Here is a 20,386-nt window from a genome sequence, read left to right on the forward strand (position 1 = left end):
ACTCGGGGACAAGCAAGATGATCCTCTTCCCCTTTGCTCCCAACAACAGGGGTGGTTCCCAGAGCACAAATGAAGCACCGTTTTTGTTATTTTTGAAGGATATTGGAAACAAATAATTTAATATGATCAAAACAAATCATTACACCAAGTGATGCAATTTCCACAAATTTTCATTTGTGTACTGTATAGTTTTATTAGTACAACTGTATGACTGTACAAATGTAATGGGCAGTTCACTTGAAAATGGCACTGTGCAACCACACCATGAATACTCTACTCTACGCTACTCCACTCTGCTCTGCACCACTCTACTTTATACCATGCCACTGCACTCTGCACCACTCCACTCTACACTTTACCACTCTACTGTATGCCAATGCACACTTCATTACTGCACTCTACATCACTCCAGTTTAGGCCACACCAATCGACTCTGCACATCTCCACTCTATGCCACTGTACTCTATGCCACTCTGCAACACTGCACTCTATGCCTATACACTCTACGCCAATGGACTTTACTCTGTAACAATCAACTCCATGCCCCTGCATTCTTTGTCAATCCACTGTATTCTACTCAAATCTACTCAGCACCATGGCACTCTTTGCCACTGCACTGTACACCACTTTTCTCTATACCATTACACTCTATGACACTCTATGTAAGTGCACTACTCTACTTTACACCACTTCACTCTACTCTGAAACAATAGCACTCTATTCTACGCCATTCTACTCCACTCCGCACCACTCACCTCTATGTCAATGCACTTTACACCCCTCTACACAACTGCACTCTGTCACTGCACGCTACTCTGCATCACTGTACTCTATTCCACTGCTCTCTACGCCACTCTACTTCACTGTACACCACTGCACTCTGACACTCTACTCTGCAACACTGCATTCTCCGCCACTGAACTCTATACCACTCTACTCTGCACTATTCCACTCTACGCTACTGCACTCTATGCCACTGCACTCTACGGCACTATACTCTACTCTTCACCACTCTCTGCTACTCAACTCTGCCCCATTGCAGTCTATGCTACTTCACTGTACTCTGCACTCTATGTCACATGACTCTACTCTGAGCCATAGCTCTCTGCATCACTCAACTCTACACCACTCCACTCTGCACCACTCTATGCCACTCTACTCTACGCCAACGCACTCTAAGGCATTTTACCCTGCGTCACTCTACTCCTCACCACTCCACTCTGTGCCAATCTACTCTGCGCCACTCCACTCTGCTATGTGCCACTGCATTCTACTATGCACCACTCTAATCTATGCCACTGCATTCTACAATGCCACTGCACCTAATTCCACTACACTCTATCCCACTATACTCTGCAGCACTCTACGGCAATGCACTCTAAACCAGTACGCTCTACTCTATACCACTTCAATGTATGCCATTCTACCCCACTCCACACTATGCCACTCCAATACACAACACTCTATGCCATTCTACAACACTCTACTTTTCGACATTCCACTCTACAGCACTCCACTCCACTCTCCTCTATGCCAGTAACTTTTAGCCATGCTGAACAGCAGCCATTCTAGTGTAGAACATGGCTTAAAACATTGGCAAAGCCAATAGCTCTTGCATAGGCGATAACTATTGGTTTTGCCAATGCTTGTTCTTGGTGACAACCTATATGGGCCCGATCAGCAACAGCAGGAAGAATGGCTACAAATGTGTTCTTATTAGCATTTTGGACAACATCTGTATTGGGCTATCCAGTGTTTGTGCTATGCCACCGTACACTCCATTAAGCCAGTAGTTCAGAGGTAATTTCTGCTGCACTGTGACAAGCACCCCTCAAGGTACTATTGTAGTAGAGTTGGTCTTCAGGTGGGTTAAAGCATGATATGGAGACTACACAGTTCCAAAGGCACTAAACAAGAAGCTATCAAGAGACAGGTACGCCCCCCCCACAAGGCACTGTGCAAGCGGAAATGTGCTTCAAAATTATCATCCGCAATCTTGGAACAGTGTATTTAGAAAAGAAAAAAAATGGCTATCATGTCATGATGCCTGTGTGTCTAACAGCATTGATGAAGAGCGTGTATACGTCATTGTGCTGTGGTGGCAATTCTTTTTGTTTTTGCCAATTCTCTTTTACATTGGCAAACAAGTATTTTTTGGTATGGCCTTCAAGGCAGCTTTAGCTGTTTTGCAAGACTATTATTGTTCTAAAATGTCATTCATAATATAGAGATAGCGAGGGGCTTCTGGTCAGTGGGCATCTCCAATTGGTCTGTTAAGTTGCCATTCATATTTTGCTCCCCCCTCCCAGCTTGCAGCATACTGAATGGGGCAGTAGGTCAACCCACTGTACCCATCAGCTCCCTGCTCTATGAATGACTTCATAAATCTGGTGCACTTCCTTCACATCAATCTAAAAAAAGTTCCTTTCTTTTCAAATGGCAAAGTTGGTTTAAAGTGAGATTTTACTTTATTTTTAGGTCGAGCCTAGGCAGCGCTTGTGCTGTCTCTTCCAGACATGTTGTGTACATTTTGTGAATTTGAAACCTGCTGATTGCTTTTCATTTGTTCCTTTCAGGGTTCTTTAAAAAACTTTGCTTACAAGTGCTGTGGTACTTGTAGCCTTCTACTTGTCCCATTGTAGAATCTGTTAAGGGACTACTTTTCTCTTTCCCTAAGAGTATTTGATACGAGTGCTCAATGTTTTCAGTTAGTTGAGCTCCGACTTCTGTTTATGTAAAAGGGCTGTAATTCTTGTCATCTCACATCTGCTGCATCCTCCTCAACCACGTGCTTACAGAGGTATTTACTTTTAATTATATTCCGTAAATCACTTAAACTTCCTGTTTCAATCCCCTCCCCCATGCCAATCCCCTCCACCCCGACACTGGTTTTCCCATTTTCTTTGTAAGAGCTCGTCTTTCTGATTCTCACCGTGATAAACACTCCTCTGTCTGAAAGATTGACAGAATAATTACTTACTGATGCCCTCTTCACTTCTTAGCGCTTGCTACGGGCATTTTAAAAAAAAACAAAAAAAAACTTATTGGCTTTGCCACAGGTGCTTCAAATCTGAGTGCTGCTTTGCCCCCTTTCAATAGGGACACGCCCTCTGCTCATCTTGCCTTTAACTCCACTTGGTGTCCTCCCGGCACACTCCTCTGATTGGCAGGTGCCGGCGCCTCTAAATCCTGGCTTCAGCTCTCTGATCGCTTTCCATGCAGCCCCTTTAATTTACAGCCAAGAAATCCGACCAGAGCTGCACTGAGTGGGGATGATTCTTCGGTGAGTGTCAGTGTGTTTGCTTGCTGCTCCTGCTCACTGCCGTTGTTGTGAGCAGTGGTTTTGGTGCCTTTCTGCAACTGCGCTCCCTGGCCACACTCTGGGCAAGCACCGCCGCTACTGCCCCCGCTGCCTCTGTCAACTTGTGAAGAACAGGTTTATGGCTAAGCTTCTTTCTATTCATTATCATACATATGTTACTACACAATCTAAGGGAAATACATTCTCAATTTAAGCAGCAGGTACAATACTTGGATTAAGGCCAGTTATGTACCACACCAGGATAAGTGAGGTGACAAAGACCGTCTTATGTTATCCAGAAACATATAAGGCTACAAATACCATAGAGGCATTGTGAGAAAGTCATCCTTTTGGCCCTGATAACCCCCATTTATTTTTACTAAGTACTGGTGGTTACTGACTCTGACTGTGCCTTGGGCTCTGCCAACCAGGCAGAGGTCCAATGCTCTGTTAAAAAGGTATATGCAAATGAGGAATAATTATAATTGGCTCTGACAACCTACCTGTGAGTCCCTAGTATATGGCAGGGCATGTAGGTTTAAGGACCATGTGTGCACTGTAGTGGAGTTAGGGCAACCATGGGTGCACTGCTGTGGTGTCTGGTGTCATTTTAAAGGCAGGCCTGCCTCGCTGGTTGCTTTTTAAAAAAAAATTAACACCAAATTCGACTTTGGAATTAAAAGTACTTCCAAAGTCTTAGATTACCTTATTTTTACATACAAGTCACCCCAAGTCTGCCCAAGGTGCCCCAAGATGCATTGCAGTGTAAATATAAGCAGGGACATTATAAATGCTGTTTTATAAGCCCTAGTGAGGAAAACACTGCCAATGTAGTGTTTGCCCACTGTAGTGCATTAGCTCCATAGACTAAATTTGGGGGGCTTTATTTAAAATAATAAATTCTGATTTACGCTAGGAAAGACCTAAATAGGTTATCTCTGATATCAAATTAATAGTTAGAATGAATCCAGAAACTTGCCTATGTTTGATTTAGTATAACTATTACAGAGAAAGAGTTTTAGAACTCTTTCTGAAGGTTACCAAAATCAGCCCTGTAGTGCCCTTTCCTAATTGGTCCACCTCTGACAGCCTGAGCCAAGCTACCTTAATGAGGTGTGAAGGAGCCTGGGTTGAAAAAAACGAAGTATCTGGTGGGTGGGGAACTGCTGTAGCAGATGGCAGAGCAGGAAGGGGGTAGGGTGGCCAAACCGGTCTTCAAAGGAGGGCAAGCCAGCTGTGATAGAAACCAGACTTCCCCCATTCCTTGCTCCCCAAACCAGATGGGATTCCAAGTATTTAAATAGGAGAGGGACTGAAGGGGGTGTTTTAGGGAAGCCTTTCCCATACCAGTGGGTGGGCTCAGCAAGATGTAACCTCCCAGGAGAGATTTTCTCCATCTTGGATTTTTAAAGAATAGTGTTCTCTGGGATTGATTTTTGCCACACTTTGCAGGAAGTGGTCACTCCAGATGGTAGCACCTTGCACCACATTGGTCAAAGATACCCGACTACTTGCCAGCCCAGGAGCATGGATAAATATGGAGGAGCTGCCCAGAAACTCAGATGCCTGTTGGAAGAAATACTGAAAAAGAACTGCCCTGCTGAACTTCTGGTCCTCACCTGAAGGACTGCACCCACATGGACTGCACCAGCTTCACACTTTGGGCTTCACAACAAAAAGGACTTTGCCTTACTTCTGAAGAGCCAGAAGTGGACTCCCTCTAAGCAACAGGTACAAAGGATCTACAAATAGTCCCCTGCATGAAGTCCTGCAAGAAGAGCCCAGCTGACCAGCATTCAGTGGCCTTTTGAGGATTCTGACCAGATGCATTATGGGAACTCCCAACGTGAACTCCCAAGGTGCAACTCAGAGCTTTTAGAACCTTGGATGAAGTTTGTGGACACTGCAAGACCCCAAAAAGGTCATCTGGAAGAAGATCCAAAAGTATGGAGCAAATTTGTAAAAACGCTCCGTATGGTGACCGACCCGTCAACGAGGGTCAAGCCAGCAACGTCGCGCTGCGACCCAGCTTGAATTTCAGGTTTGTCCTGCTGAAGCTCTGCAGCTTTTTCCTATTAATAAGGCTTGCAGGAGTTGTGTCAAGAGACCATTGTTTTCTACAGGATCTGCACAATGTCTTTTAGGACCAACCTCTTGATAGCTCCAATTCAGAATACCTTAGTGGTACTGAATATTAGAGTGATCAGGTGAGGGGAAGGGCGTGGGAAGGGAACTTCTGGGAGGGAGATCTGAAAAAGAAAACCATTAAAGCACAAACACAATTATTGCTGTTAAAGAATCCACATTCTTAGAAATTAAGGATATCTATCTCTATATATATTAAACTCGTAGCTTGCAAGTATAGCATGATGGTTCTCACACCTTGTAATATTTGCTCTACCGTAAGTGATTGCAATTGCCAGTTTTATCTCATGAATTCTCAAACACGAATCTCAAACGTTCACTCGAGTTTAGAGCAAATATTTATATAGTATTTCGCCAAAGGTTTTTCACTCATCTATTTTGGCTTTTCCCTAAATATATACAACACGCACCCAAAAACTAGTTGACTTGCACTCAAAACAAATAGATTCTTTCAGCAGTCAAATTATTGGCATGTTGTCAAGAATAACATGGGAATGTTTGCACAATAAATGTGCACAGGGGAGCAGTTCCAAAACAATAGATCTTACCGCACATAGTGCGACCCGCTCTGAGTCTTGAGGAAAACGACTTTCTTGGCGGAGTTCGGAAGAATGACAAGAGCCGCGAACTGGCTGCTGCCAAAACCTGTGGTCAGGAATCGAGCAACGGCTGTAAGAGAAGAGAGCTAACAGAGCCAAACTAGGAAGCCAAAGGCTACCGCCACAGGAACAGAAGCACAGGCTCCAGTCACCAAGATTCCCTCTGAATAGTGAGCGGCGAACTGAGGGCCGGCCCCTCATGTAGGCCCAGCCCCTGCCAGCATGGCTGCATAGAGGGGCAGCTGGGAAATGGAGTCCCAGATTAAAAGCTGTAGAGAAACAAATAAAACGTGCTGTGAATAGCTTGTCACTTTCAGCAACTATTTAATGGCACCATATTTCAGTTAGGCTGGAGAAAAACAAACAAAACATTTTGTGAAGAGTTTTGTGAACTTTCTGTAATTATTTGATGGCACCTGTAGGAAAGTACCCTCTTTTTGGCATGTTACCCCCACTTTCTGTCTGATGTCAGTGTGTTTGACTGTGTCACTGGGATCCTACCAACCAGGACCCCAGTGCTTATGCTCTCTCTTCTCTAAATGTTGTCACTACATACTGGTAACCCCGTATTTCATCCCAAATTGGCATACTGGTCACCCCTTATAAGTTCCTAGTATATGGTACTTAGGTACTCAGGGCATTGGGGTTCCAGGGGATCCCTATGGGTTGCAGCATTTCTTTTGCCACCCATAGAGAGCCCATGCAAAGGCTTCTACAGGACTGCCATTGAAGCCTGTGTGAAATGGTGTATGCCCCCTATCACTGCCATTTACACTGCACCAAGTCACTTATAAGTCACCCATATACCAGGCCTTCCAATCCTGAAGTCTGGGTGCAGAGTACCTGTATGTGAGGGCACCCCTGCACTAGCAGAGGTGCCCCCACATCGTCAAGGACCATTTTCCCGGACTTCGTGAGTGTGGGGACGCCATTTTACATGTGCACTGTACATAGATCACTACCTATTTACAGCTTCACAATGGTAACTCCGAATGTGGCCATTAGTGGTATCAAACATGTTGGAATCATACCCCAAGGCTTTTGCAAGCATTGGTTGTATGATTCCATGCACTCTGGGGGCTCCTTGGAGGACCCCTAGTACTGCCATTACAGCCTTCTGAGGTTTTCCAGGCAGCCCCAGCTGCTGCCACCTCACAGACAGGTTTCTGCCCTCCTGTTGCTTGAGCAGCTCACGCCCAGGAAGGCAGAACAAAGGATTTCCTTTGGGAGAGGGATGTTACACCCGCTCCCCTTGGAAATAGCTGTTACAGGCACGGGAGGGGTAGCCTCCCAGAGCCACTGGAAATGCTTTGAAGGGCACAGGTGGTGCCCTCCTTGCATAATCAAGTCTACACCTGTTGGTGGTTCTTCAGATTCAGATTGCAAGGCTCCAGCAGGAATCCTCTGCATCCTTTCCTTCACCTTCTTACCAAAGAAACTGCATCTGGACCCTCCAGGAACTCAACAACTGCAATAAAGAAGCAAAGACGACTTCTGCAACATTGTATTTTCAGCTCCTGCCAGCCACTGCAACTATTTCCCAGTTGTGCATCCTCATAGGACAGCCAGTCTTCAGCCTGCACCAGAAGAATGGAGGAATCTCCCTTGAAGTGAAGGAGTCACTTCCCTGTGTCAGCAGGCACCCCTCTGCAGCGACAACCGGTGGCTTGGGTCCCCTCTCCTGAAGGAGTGTGTGGATCCAGCAACACAGGTGGTGGGCTGAAGTGTTCCTGGTGGTCCTGATGTCCAACTGTCCAAATTTGGTGGAGGTAAGACCTTGCCTCCCCATACCCCGTGCACCACGTGTTTTGCAGTTGCCAAGGCTGGTTGGCATCCTTCCATGAAGTTCTTCATTCATCGTGCAGCTCCAGCTCCCAGCATTCCTACCTGCCACACACAGCCCCCTGCGTGGTTCTCCGGCGGCGTGGGACCCCTTTGTGTAGTGCTGCGTGGGCCTCCTTTTGCGCCTTCTTTGTTTCATGCTGTGGGACTGCTGTGCACACTGCCTGGTCTTCTGAGGGCTCTCTGAGTTGCTGAGAGCCCCCATTGACTCTCCCTCCTGGGTAGAGTCCATCAGGTCCATCCTGGTCCCGGGCTGCGCCATTTTCTGCTACCCACAGGGGCTCCTGTTCTCCCTAAACTCTTCAGTGCCTCTTGGACTTGGTCCCCTTCTTCCACAAGTCTTCAGGTCCAGGAATCCATTGTTGGTGTATTGCAGTCTCTTCTGGTTCTTGCAATATATTCTTTCTAATGCTATGGTGTGTTCTAGGAAAGTTACTGTGATTTACTCCTGCTTTCCTGGTCTCTGGGGTGGGTTCTATTACTTACCTTTGGTGTTTTCTAACACTCCAAGAGCCCCTCTACACACTACACGTGCCTAGGTGGGAAACCGACTTTCACATTCCACTATTTTAGTATATGGTTTGTGTTCCCCCTGGGCCCATTTCTAACTATTGTGATTTTCACTGTTTGCACTGTTTTCTAACTGTTTTTACGGCTATTTCTGCATTCTAGTGTATATACTGTGTATAATACTTACCTCCTAAGGGAGTATAGTCTCTAAGGTATTTTTGGCATTTGTGTCACCAAAATAAAGTACCTTTATTTTTGTAACACTGAGTATTTTCTTTCACATGTGTGAGTACTGTGTGACTACAGCGGTATTGCATGAGCTTTGCATGTCTCCTAGTTAAGACTTGGCTGCTCATCCACACTAGCCCTAGAGAGCCTGGCTTTTAGACACTGACTACATTTCACTAATAAGGGATTACTGGACCTGGTATAAGATGTAAGTATCTTTGGTACCCACTAAGAACAAGGCCAGCCTCCTACAGCACCATATTACAGATTGATGCACTCTACATCAGACTCATGTACATAATGATCTAGCGCAGCCAGATAAAGTTACACTTTAGCTATACCTCAGCCACCAGTGAGCCAAATGTGTGTAAGTGATTTTGCCACATCTATGCAAGGTAGGTAAGTGGGCCTCTCGAATACAAGGGGCCACCCAAATTAATTTGGTGCAGGGACAATCATGGGTTAACTGTGGGGCGGGCCCTAGAATGTGCACCAGTAGAGCGCTGACAAGCTGGGACCTTGTGTTGAGCCAAGCCGATTACGTAGCATTGCATGCCGGCCTGAAAAGGGGCCCCGCTTGACGGTGGGAGAAAAAGATCCAGAAAAAAGACTTGGTTACGAGTTTGGCGGTCAGACTGCCAGGCAGCCATGTTGGCAGTCCCAAAAAGACCACTGTGCCAGCAGTCTCCAGGCAGTTGTATTATGATGTAAAAAGGCAGAACTCCTGCCTGCAAGCAGGAAAGGCAGACCTACCTGTGACGCACTGCCTCCTGCGTGGTTCTCCGGCAGCGCGGGATCCTTTTGCACCTTCTTTGTCCCCATGATGTGGGACTCCTGTGCACGCTGCCTGGTCTTCTGAGGGCTCTCTGAGGTGCTGAGAGCCCCCTCTGACACCCCCTCCTGGGTAGATTCCACCAGGTCCCTCCTGGTCCCGGGCTGTGCCATTTTCCACTAACCATGAGCTTTGCGTGTGCCAAGGCTTGCTGCAGAATCCAGATGGGAAAATTTGTTAAAGTTGGAGGAGTGCCCACTTCATTCCAGTCCCACCCCTAAGGTGGACGAGCTGAAGTGGACACAACTTTTAAAATTCCCCCTTTTTGTCTGGAAGGAATTAGGCCACTTGGGTTAGGCCCACTGCCCAGAGGAAGTGGTCAGAAGAAAGGTGTAGTCACCCTAAAGGAGGTCAGCCCACTGCCTACCACCTGGCACTCCTCTCCTTGTAATGGCCCTACAGTGAGTATTTAGGTGGCACCCCTGAACTCTAGAAGTCAGATCCTGGCTACCTATGAAGAAGAGGGACAAAGAAGAGTTGCCCACCAGAAGAAGAGGAAGAAGGAGCAGCGGACCTGATACCAACCCTTCCAGTCTGCCTGCTGACCTCACTGGACTCTTCACAAAATGACTCGTCCTGCAGCTACAGCTTCAAGAAACCTAGGAAGCCTGTCTGCCTTCTGAAAGGACTCAGACTTCCATGAAGAGGAAGACCGCCTTTGCAACAAAGTATCCAACAAGGACTCTGCAGCCTGGAAACCCGACACCTGAAGTGACCTCTGCACCCGACGACCTCGACCTGGTGAGAAGCCAACCAATGGTGCCAGCAGGGCTCCCCAGCTGTCCTGAGCTGAGTGTCACCTCTCCTGGACTCATCCAAGTCATCTGCAGCCCCTGCATGTAGGCCCCTTCTCCCAGAGCCTGATAGAGAAAACCAGTCACCTACAGCAACCACTGCACCCATCGCCCCGATGCCAACTGAGAAGGGCCACCAGTGCTAACGATGTCCCTGGCTCCCCTGTGCTTGAGTCCACCTTGGTTGCTCACCTGCTGGACTCCCTGACTATGCCTTCAGCCTCAATATGCAGGACCCCCTGACCACGAGTATTCCTGGATGGTGAAACCCAACGCCAAACGACACCTCTGCAACCATCGTCCCTGGGCCTTGGAGGCAAGGACCAAGGGTGCACCTACCTTCCTAGGCATCTCAAGTCTTTGACCGACCTCCTTGTCGTCCCTGACTGGCTGCGTAGCCAGAGCCTGTAGCCTGTCTTTGCGAGGACCAAACTCCCATGGGAAACCATTGGGCACCCGATGCCTTACTACACCTCTGCACCCAATCGCCCCAGTGCCGCCCGGTGTAACCTGTTGGTGTGGTTCTGATCAGTGCCCAGTACTTACCTTAACTCCCTGAGATTGGCTTTGTAAGTCGTTGTTAACCCTGCTTTTGCTGAACATTGTTTTTCCTCCATAGGATAACATTGAGAGAACTCTGAAAATTGCACTGTGTTGATTTCTGAAATTGCAAAGTATTTATGTTTAACAGTCTACTTACCTGATTATGCAGTTCTTGGGTTTGAAACATATATAAAAAGTATTGTTATTTTTAGGTCGAGCGTAAGCGTTCAACCTCATGTATACTTTTAATATACTTCTTATGGCTTAAAGCAATTTCATTTGTTGGTTGCAGTGTCCTTTAAAAATTCTTGCCTGCTAGTGGTCAGTTCTGCCTTTTTCTATCTCCTTTTTCTGTTTCAGAGTAGTGATCAACTATTGGGTTATTCCTCTTTGGTTTCTTGTTGCTTTGATGGACTATTTGTGTCATTTCTTTGGTGTTCACCTTTCACTGTCGGTATTGCAGGCTGGTAGCTGTCCAGGTTTTATTGCAGCATTCTGTTCCTCCCATCGCCTCCCATGTTGCTGACATTTGTTTTGGCTGTATTCCAGTGCTGTCCTCGTTTACCTCTGGCTCTTAAAATAAGCTTATTTTACAAAAGAAACACCCGGACGTTTAGCTCACTGCTCATCCTTGACCAGCATGACACTACATTCCTGATTGTGTCTGTGATTTTACATGATGGGGCTGCTGCACATATGTTGAGAGGTTCTAACACCTCTGTAGATGTTGTGACGCATTGAAAAGTCAACAACAATGTATTTACAACCGCTAAAATGGCAGAATGACCTGGATTTGTGACCTGTTTATTTGTCTTTTGCACCCATACAGGTCAAGGCCCATCAGCAGCAATAAATTTGAAAAGCCATCGCCCGGAAGGTGGGGACCCTGGGGGTCCATCGCCGGTGGAGCACCCATTGCCGGAATAGTGGGGAGGACTTGAGACACTGGTCCTCGAATATCGCAGAGATTCAGCTGGGGCTGTCTTCCCAACGGGGCAGGGTGCACATCAGAGGCTGGCCCCTCTAATGGTCTGCATGCTGGTGGTGGCCTACCTGGAACTTGATGTGCGTTTGAGGGGAGCACAGCAGCTACAAGAGAGAGAGTCCTGTGCATATTCCTGCCTGTAACATTACTGAGTTGATGTGTAAGGTTCTGCCATCTCCCCCTGTGGACTAGGGATGGGTCATGTATGACTCACAAGATGAGTGTCTGTTTGTAAAGGTTTGGACGTTGTTGGATGTTGATGTGCCTTGCTGATTGGCCCAGTGACCTAGGACACGACAGAGTGCAGTCCACAGCCAATTTTCTCTCAAAAGCCAACACATGGCTGAGTACAATGATCAATTAGGTCATGTTTGTTGTTGTGTGTGTAATTTGTACAAAGCAGTCCACTACTGTTCAGTGTGACAGCCCAAACAACATGAGATACTAGATCACTGCCCTGAGCTCAAGTGCGTATATTGGCATTGGTCTCCAAAATGCCACTTGTCCTCAGTGTTTTACAAGTGCTGGTGCTTCACTACTATCTGTGATGTGAAGGTGCCAATCATACATGCCACAGGGCAGAGAGCTCTCACAGTTGCTGGCCTGGAGAGAGCCTCACAAGCTCCCAGGCTGCCTGGGAGCGTCCACCCTGGGCGCTCCCAGCCAATCCTGATGCGGCTCTGAGCAGCGTCAGGATTGGCGCAGGGCAGGCTGGGAACCTGTGCCTGCAGAGCCAGCGAGGAAGCAGCAGAGTGGATCGGAGCGCGATGTGAGAGAAGGTAATTTTTTTATTTGTATTTGATATTTATTTATCCCGATCCCCCTCCCCACTGGGTGCCGCCCCTTCTGAGCATGCGAGCCTCTATCGAACATGGGGCTGGTTGGGTGCAGAGGTCAAAGTGCGTGCTGGATTTAGAAACAGATCTGCTGGCAGGTAAGTACCCATGACTTCGGAGGGCAGACCTGGGGGGTTTAGGTTAGCACCTAGGGGGGTACAGGTTAGCACCAAACACACACTCTCAGCAACACAAGGGCAGCCGGGTGCAGGTTGCAAACAGCATCGGGCTCCCAATGCTTTTCAATAGGGGGATCCTGGGGTTTACAAAGATGCTGCAGGCTGGGACCAGCGGGATCCTGGGGGTGACAAAGATGCTGCAGGCTGGGTCCGGCGGGTCGGTTCCAGAAAACCAAAGGCTGGACAAGGAGGAGGGCCGTCTGCTGAATGTTGCTGGACCGTCAGTCGGATTCCACAAGGCCAGGGGGCTGCAGGTGCAGGGTTACCTTTGGGTGTTGGGTATCTAAGTCCGGTTCTCTTGTGGTCTGGAGGTCCTCTGGATTTAGGCTCCAGGCGTCATCGTGTTCGCCAGGAGGGGTCAACCTAGAGTGGACACAAGGTAGGAGTTGCCTGGGGACCTGCTCTGGATCAGTGCGCCACCTGGACCGAGGCCATGAGTGTCAGGGGCAAATTGGGCAGGACTCGCGGATCGAGGACAGTTCTGGAGTCCTTCTTGGAGTTTCTTGTGGACAGGGCCACTGTCCTTGGGAGTTCTTGGTCCTGTGGTGGACAGGCAGTCCTCTGGGGGTTTGTAGAGGTCACTGGTCCTGCAGGATGCGTCGCCTTTTTGTAGCAGGGCTTCTGAAGCTGCAGACAGGCCAGTAGGGCTGTAGCCAAGTCAGTTGGTGTCTGGAGTTGTTTCTGCTGGTGTCGGCTTAGCAGTCCTTCTTCCTTCTTTTCTTCTTGAGGTCACCAGGAATCTGGTGAGCTAGGTTCAGGGGTGCCTTTAAATCCTAGATTTAGGGGCGTTACAGTTCCTGAGGGTGGCTATACCCTTCCTGTGCCCACTCCCTTTGGGGGAGGGGACACATTCCTAACCCTAGCGGTCCATGTCCTCCAAACCAAGATGGAGGATTCTGCAGTGAGGGGGTCACTTAATCGCTGGACACCTTAGGGGTGGTCCTAGCTGGAGTGGTCACTCCTCCCTGTTTTACCTTATTTTTCCACCTGACTTGCCGCCAGAAGTGGGGCTTCTTCTGAAGGGCAGTTATCTCCACTAGCTGGAGTGTAATAGGAGGCCTGAGCCTTTGAGGCTCACTGCCAAGTGTTGCAGTTCCTGCAGGGGGGAGGTGTGAAGCAACTACATTCAGAGCAGGCTTTGTTTCTCACTCCATCGGGCACAAAGGCCCTCAACCCCATGGGGTCAGCAACTTGTCTTTTAGTGGCAGGCTGACACAGACTGCTCAGCCTTGCACTAAAAGTTTGGTTAAAATACAGGGTGCATCTCTAAGATGCCCTCTGGGTGTACTGTACAATAAATCCAACACTGGCATCACTGAAGGTTTATTGGGCTGAGAAGTTTGATACCAAACTTACCAGCCTTCAGTGAAGCCATCATGGAGCTGTGGAATTCGTATTGACAAACTCCCAGCCCACTGTACTTAATATGGCCACACTGCACTTACAATGTCTAAACTTAGACACTGTAGGGCATATTGCTCATGCAGCTATGCTCTCACTTGCGGTATAGTGCACACTACCTTAGGGCTGTAAGGCCTGCTAGAGGGGTGACTTACCCATGCCACAGGCAGTGGTTGGTGGGTATGGCACCCTAAGAGGGATGCCATGTCGACTTTGCCATTTTCTCCCCACATGTAATGGCAATGTGTATGTGCTTGGTGAGGGGTCCTTTAGGGTGGCACAATACATGCTGCAGCCCTAAGGGACCCTCCTTGGTCACAGAACCCTTGGTACCACTAGTACCTTTTACAAGGGGCATAGCTGTGTGCCAGGGGTGTGCCAGTTGTGGGAACAATGGTACAGTTTAGGGAAATAATATTGGTGCTAGGGCCTGATTAGCAGGATCCCAGCACACTTTCAGTCAAGTCAGCATCAATGTCAGGCAACAAGTGGGGGGGTAACAATGCCAAAAGGGGCATTTTCCTACAGGTAGTCCTCATGGTGTCTGTGGGAATGGTGGTGGTTGTGGTCTGTGTGAGTGAATGTTGAGTGCTTGTGTGGCAGTGTGTTTTGTGGTACCTGTGCTTATGTGTGTTGCTTGTGTGTGTTGAGGTGGGAGCGTGTGGATGTGTCTGTGTGCCTGGGATAGGTAGGGGATGAGGGAATGTGGATTGGGAATAGGTAGGTGGTGGGGGGGATTGCGGGGGTTGGATGGCAGCCATCAGTGAAGAGGCCAGAGCCTGAAAAGATCCCTGTAGACCAGACATTGCACTATGAATGCCTCCCAGGTACGCAACCATCTGCTGGAGTTGGCTGCCCTGCACCAGGATGGCATTCAGACCCACAGAGATACTCCTCAGGAGGTCAATAGCCTCCTCACTCAGGGTAGCAGGGGCAATGAGGGCAGAGGGTGAGGTGCCTGGGGCAAAGAGACGCCCACCCTCTTGGATGAGCAGGCACAGCCAACTGGTTGGGAAGCAACAGGGAGCCGCTAGATGGAAATAGGGGTGGTGGACAAGGATAGAATAGGTACAGATCCTGATGAATCCGCTACCACTATGGAGTGGCCCCTGGAGGAAGAATCTGATGATGGCAATGTCAATCCAGTGTCCTCCATGGCACTCCCCTCACCCTCTGGGCCACTTGGTCCCTCTATGTTGGTGATATCATGACTGGAGGTACCATGGTCAGATGCATCCCCACTTGGCTCTGCCCTGTCTCCTTCACTTGCCTGGGATGGCGCTGAAATTGCTACAACAAATAGGATCAACACATGTGCCTGATAACACTTGTACAACAGCTGTGATTAGCAAACATCATCATGACGTACAGCAGCCACCAGCCACAAGCTCCAGCAAAGTGGCACCAACATTTCCAACACCATCTGCATGTATGCTACATGAACTGTCAACTGTTGCCCACAGGAAATTCAGAATCATACATAATTCCAATTGCATGGCTGGAGTTGTGCAATCATAGTAACCATTCACGAAGTAGGAGACATCATCACCTTCAATGGTTTGCCTCATGTAGCATCCCTCAGTTACCGGTTGTCACACAATAGTAGGGCAATGCCAAGTTTCATTCCACAGATCCCACACAAGCTCATGCGTACAGCAATATAAAATATGCCAAATGCCACATCATAAAGAAATGTTTGCCATGTCATCCTGCCGTGTTGCTGAAAACAGTACAGTAGACGAAGAAGGTTACATTGAAACACCCATGTCGGACTGTAAAAACGTATGTACACTCATCACTCCGCTATATGTCCATTGTGTAAATTGACCCCTTGAGGTTGTACAAATATTGCCCAGATAGATAACACATCTTACACAGACATGTACAGTGGAGACAAGTTGGGCAAAATATCAGAGACATATGTCTACTAACTCCAAACCACAATGATTCCAGTAGATCCAGGGAAATCACCACACTTGATTGGTACACAGGGCAATAACATACTCTGATTGCATCAGTAAAAGCCAATAGCACATTGAACGTTGCAAAGGCCCAGGGATTCACACGTACTTGTAGTAGGCACTTAACGTGTTGCCCAATGGGAAGCCATGTCACTGTCTCTTTTTGTCATGCAAACAAAATGTGCCTTGGTAGGATAGTTGTACACAACCACACATGGTTCCCACATGACCGCAAGTCAACCCATGATGCATGTCAACACTTATGGGAAAAAAACCTTCAACATTTCACATGTGCAATGCATTTTGCTATATGATACAACATCAATGGCATCAAAATGCACCTTTAGGGTAAGAACTGTAGTCCAACCTGACATGTCCTTCATTACTACTGCAGTTGTACCTGCAAAATAACATGCAATGACAGCAGATGGTATGTGTGAGCCACCAATCAATGGTGACACACCCCTGTCTGTGGCACAACATGAACTGTAGCCCCATAACATATGTCCAATCCTAAATACATGTTGGCACGCACATATATGTAAGGGAATTCAGACATCATCTTATGAAGACAGGTAGACCATGCATGAAACAGCAGTGAAAAATATTTGGCTAAATGGAAAGGTACACATGCCAACATGTAGCCACAATGATGGTGGCAACAGTGAAGTCACCAAAATCATGTCAATGGACATTCACCACTCAATAAGTGAAAGTATTGCTCTGTTACTGCACCCAAAGAGCTCTGTGCGCATGTGTGTTTGGCCGGCCCGAGACGGCCGGCCAAACACACATGCGCTTTGAGGGGGAGTGCTGTGCAAACTTTATGATTGTTTTCTGGTAAAGGTTGTGCAACTGCCGCTGCTGGCGGGGCGGGGGGCGACGCTCTTCCGCCCAAACGGAGGAGCCGCCACAGCCCGTGTTGCGGGTGGTGTATGTTTAGGGTCACCTTGAACCTTGACCAGTGGACGTCCTAACACCCGGAGACTGGAACTGTAAGTTGCGCTTTTCCCCCTAGGACTGTTCTGAAAATTTCACTGTTAACTTTTGAAAGTGAAGTGTTACTTGCCCGTAGACTGTTTTATGTGCCAAACCCAAACAAAGTACAATTGATACCTATGTTAAATGCTTACTTGCAAATGTACTTACCTGCAACAAGATCCTTTTGGTTCTAGAAATAAAGTAACAAAACATACTGTTCCTATATAAATACATTGGCCTCGAGTTAGTCATTGAGTGTGCCTCATTTCTTGACTGTATATGTATACCACATGCTTTGCACTAACCTCTGAGAAGCCTAACTGCTCGACCACACTACCACAAAAGAGAGCATTGGTATTATCTACTTTAGTCTCTGTTAAGCCTCTGGGGAACCCCTGGACTCTCTGCACACTCTATCTCATTTTGATATAGAATATACAGAGCCAGCTTCCTACATCCCCCACACACACAACAGACACCATACCCACAGACACCACCACAACACCCAGTGACACATCAACCACAACCACCATACTCCCAGCCACCTCCCCAACACCCAAACACACAGACAGCACGTCCACCATACCCCAGACACCACACCAACACCCACAAACACAGACAGCACATCCACTATACCGCTAGACATCACACCAACACCCGCAAACAGACAGCACATCCAACATACCCCCAGACACTACCCTAACACCCACACACACAACCACCACTGCCTCATCACCCAGCACCTCCACCTCACAACCTCCCAGAAAACGCAAACACCCACACTCACACATGTAACAGACACCACCCAAACCTATCCATACCACAGACATGCACACACCAGCAGAATCAACTTGCACAGGCAACACAACAACTCCCTCAACCTTCAAAACCCCAATCCCTTCTGATGAACCTCTCCGTTTTCCCAAAGAAAGCTTCCTTTTTTACCTAGCCCTTTCCCCTGTGACCTCCACCACGCTCCCAAACCAAATAGGACCCCACCCACATCCCAACCCTTCCACTTCCAAGTCCTCCCCTGCTGCCTCCCCCTGCAAGCTCCATAACCCTACCACCCCAAAGAAGAAGCTCATCCCCCTAAGAAGCCCACCCCTCCCAAACCCAAACCCACCCACCCCTCCCAAGACTGATCCCTGAGGTGCTTGCAGGCCCACTTGATGTCCCTACCTGTGAAGGATGTCTAAGAGTGACTGGAGTGAAGCTGGGGCACAATAGTTGTGCAAGGACACATTTGTGGACTGGCCTATGGTCAACGCATTAGCTTTTATCTTTAATAAACCCAAGTGGTTGTTTTTTTGGTACACTTTTGTCCTGCCATTACTTTACTAACTTTTTGTTGTTCCTGAGCAATTTGTGTTGTATGTGTAAAGTTGTGTGTGTTTCGCTCTGATTTCTGTTGCACTTGCTGTGGTTGGCAAGATCTGACTTTGTGTGCAGTGCTGGAGTCACCCAGGACAAGGGTAGATGTTCAGTGTATGGATATGTGGGTAAACATCCAATTGGGGTGTCATTGTTTTGTGTTTTGCTTGATTTGGTAAGTATTTCATCTTGGGTTGTCCAATGTGAGCATGTATTGTTCCTGTTGTTCGTGACATGTATGCAAGCTAGAGTTTTTTATGTCCACACACGGGGGTGTTCGATTGCGCTTAGTATACATTTGAATGACCATGTGTCCACTTTAATATGTGTACCTTACAGCTACTTTGTCTCAATGTGTGATCCATGCTGGTACTGTTGTATTCCCTTTCTTGACTTGCACTTACACATTTAGGAGATGGTTATGCCACTTGGCTGTACTATTAGTTGTCTCTGAGATACATGAAGGGCCAGTTCCTATGCAAATGGGTTTTTAGGGGCATATGCAAAGTGCAATGTGTCCCAGGGCAGCATTATTCCTGGAGTTCCCTTGATGACCCCATCCCTACTGTGTAGGTATTATTAACATTGTGAGCTTTGGATATTTGTCTCACAAAATATTGTGCATCCCATTGACGTTCCATTGTGTTGCAATGTGTGGGTCCATCACAGGGATGTTGCATGGAAGGTGTGTTTGGGTTAATTGACACATCCATACATATGTGTGGTCAATCTCATGACAGTCCATGAAATGTGAGCAATGCGAAGGTGTCAGTTAAATTATGTGTGATGTTGATGTGGTGTTGCTGTTGTGTGACACAATGTTCTGTATACTTCACTATCCTTGACACTGTGCTATGCAGACGTGTGTTTTTGTGGAGTGTGTTGGCGCTGTGTCAGTGACCTACCCAAAGGGGACGCCGTGTGGCTGTGTATGGGTCATACATTTTATACAACTCTTACCCAGGATACATGGTTACTGTACTTTGTCCACGAGGCACAACCCACATTGCATGTGAATGGTGGTGCAACGATCTGTTATGGAGTATAGAGACACAGGTAGGTATGCTGTCTTACCGCCCGTGGCATCCACGGCGGTGTGGATTTTGATCTTCGCTTATGAGCAGAAGCAGCAAAAGGACGTGCAGGATGGGCTCCATGGCAGTACAGGACGTGTAACAGTGTCTGTAGGTGAGTGTTTGCCTTTTCTGCTACCCTTTCAGCCAGCTGGGACGGGGTGGTTGGACCGCCACAGTCACGTTGGTGGAACTGCAGATCATAATGGGCCCGGCAGAAACAATGGCTCCGATGGCCTCATTGGCCTATGTCACCACTGCGGCAGTCTGCGCTGCCTGGCAGAGCAGGCAGGACCACGGCAGTCATTAGTCTATGGAACTGTTTGCATTGTGATAGGGTGGTCTGACCCCTAACCCAACGGTGGTCATACGGCTGCCGCCACCATGGCAGTCTGTGGACCACCAAACTCGTAATCAGGCCCTAAGTCTGAAGGTAAAATTTTGGTATGTGACTTAGGCTCCATGATGGCCGGCCTCAAACTTTGACTTTGCCTCATTCAAGTGCGACCAAATGTCCGCAGTTGAAGTTTTTTTGCTTTTAGGCACTAGAAAGCACATTTTTACGTTTAATCTTTAAAAATTCATATTTCCCGTTCCCTACATTGTGTTTTTATTGTTTTGCTGTAATTTTAAAGATAAAAATATTTACTATTTTTATAAATTGCTGTTGATTTTTATTGTGTTTTGTGTTTTACTTGTTTACTGTTTTGTTGTTATTAAATGATTTACACAGTATCTCCTAAATTAAGCCTAACTGTTGGTGGGCTAAGCTACCAATGGTTGAGCAAGAATTAATTTACTT

The sequence above is a fragment of the Pleurodeles waltl genome, chromosome 8 (genome assembly GCF_031143425.1).
Source record: "Pleurodeles waltl isolate 20211129_DDA chromosome 8, aPleWal1.hap1.20221129, whole genome shotgun sequence".
In the NCBI taxonomy this organism is placed as follows: Eukaryota; Metazoa; Chordata; class Amphibia; order Caudata; family Salamandridae; genus Pleurodeles; species Pleurodeles waltl.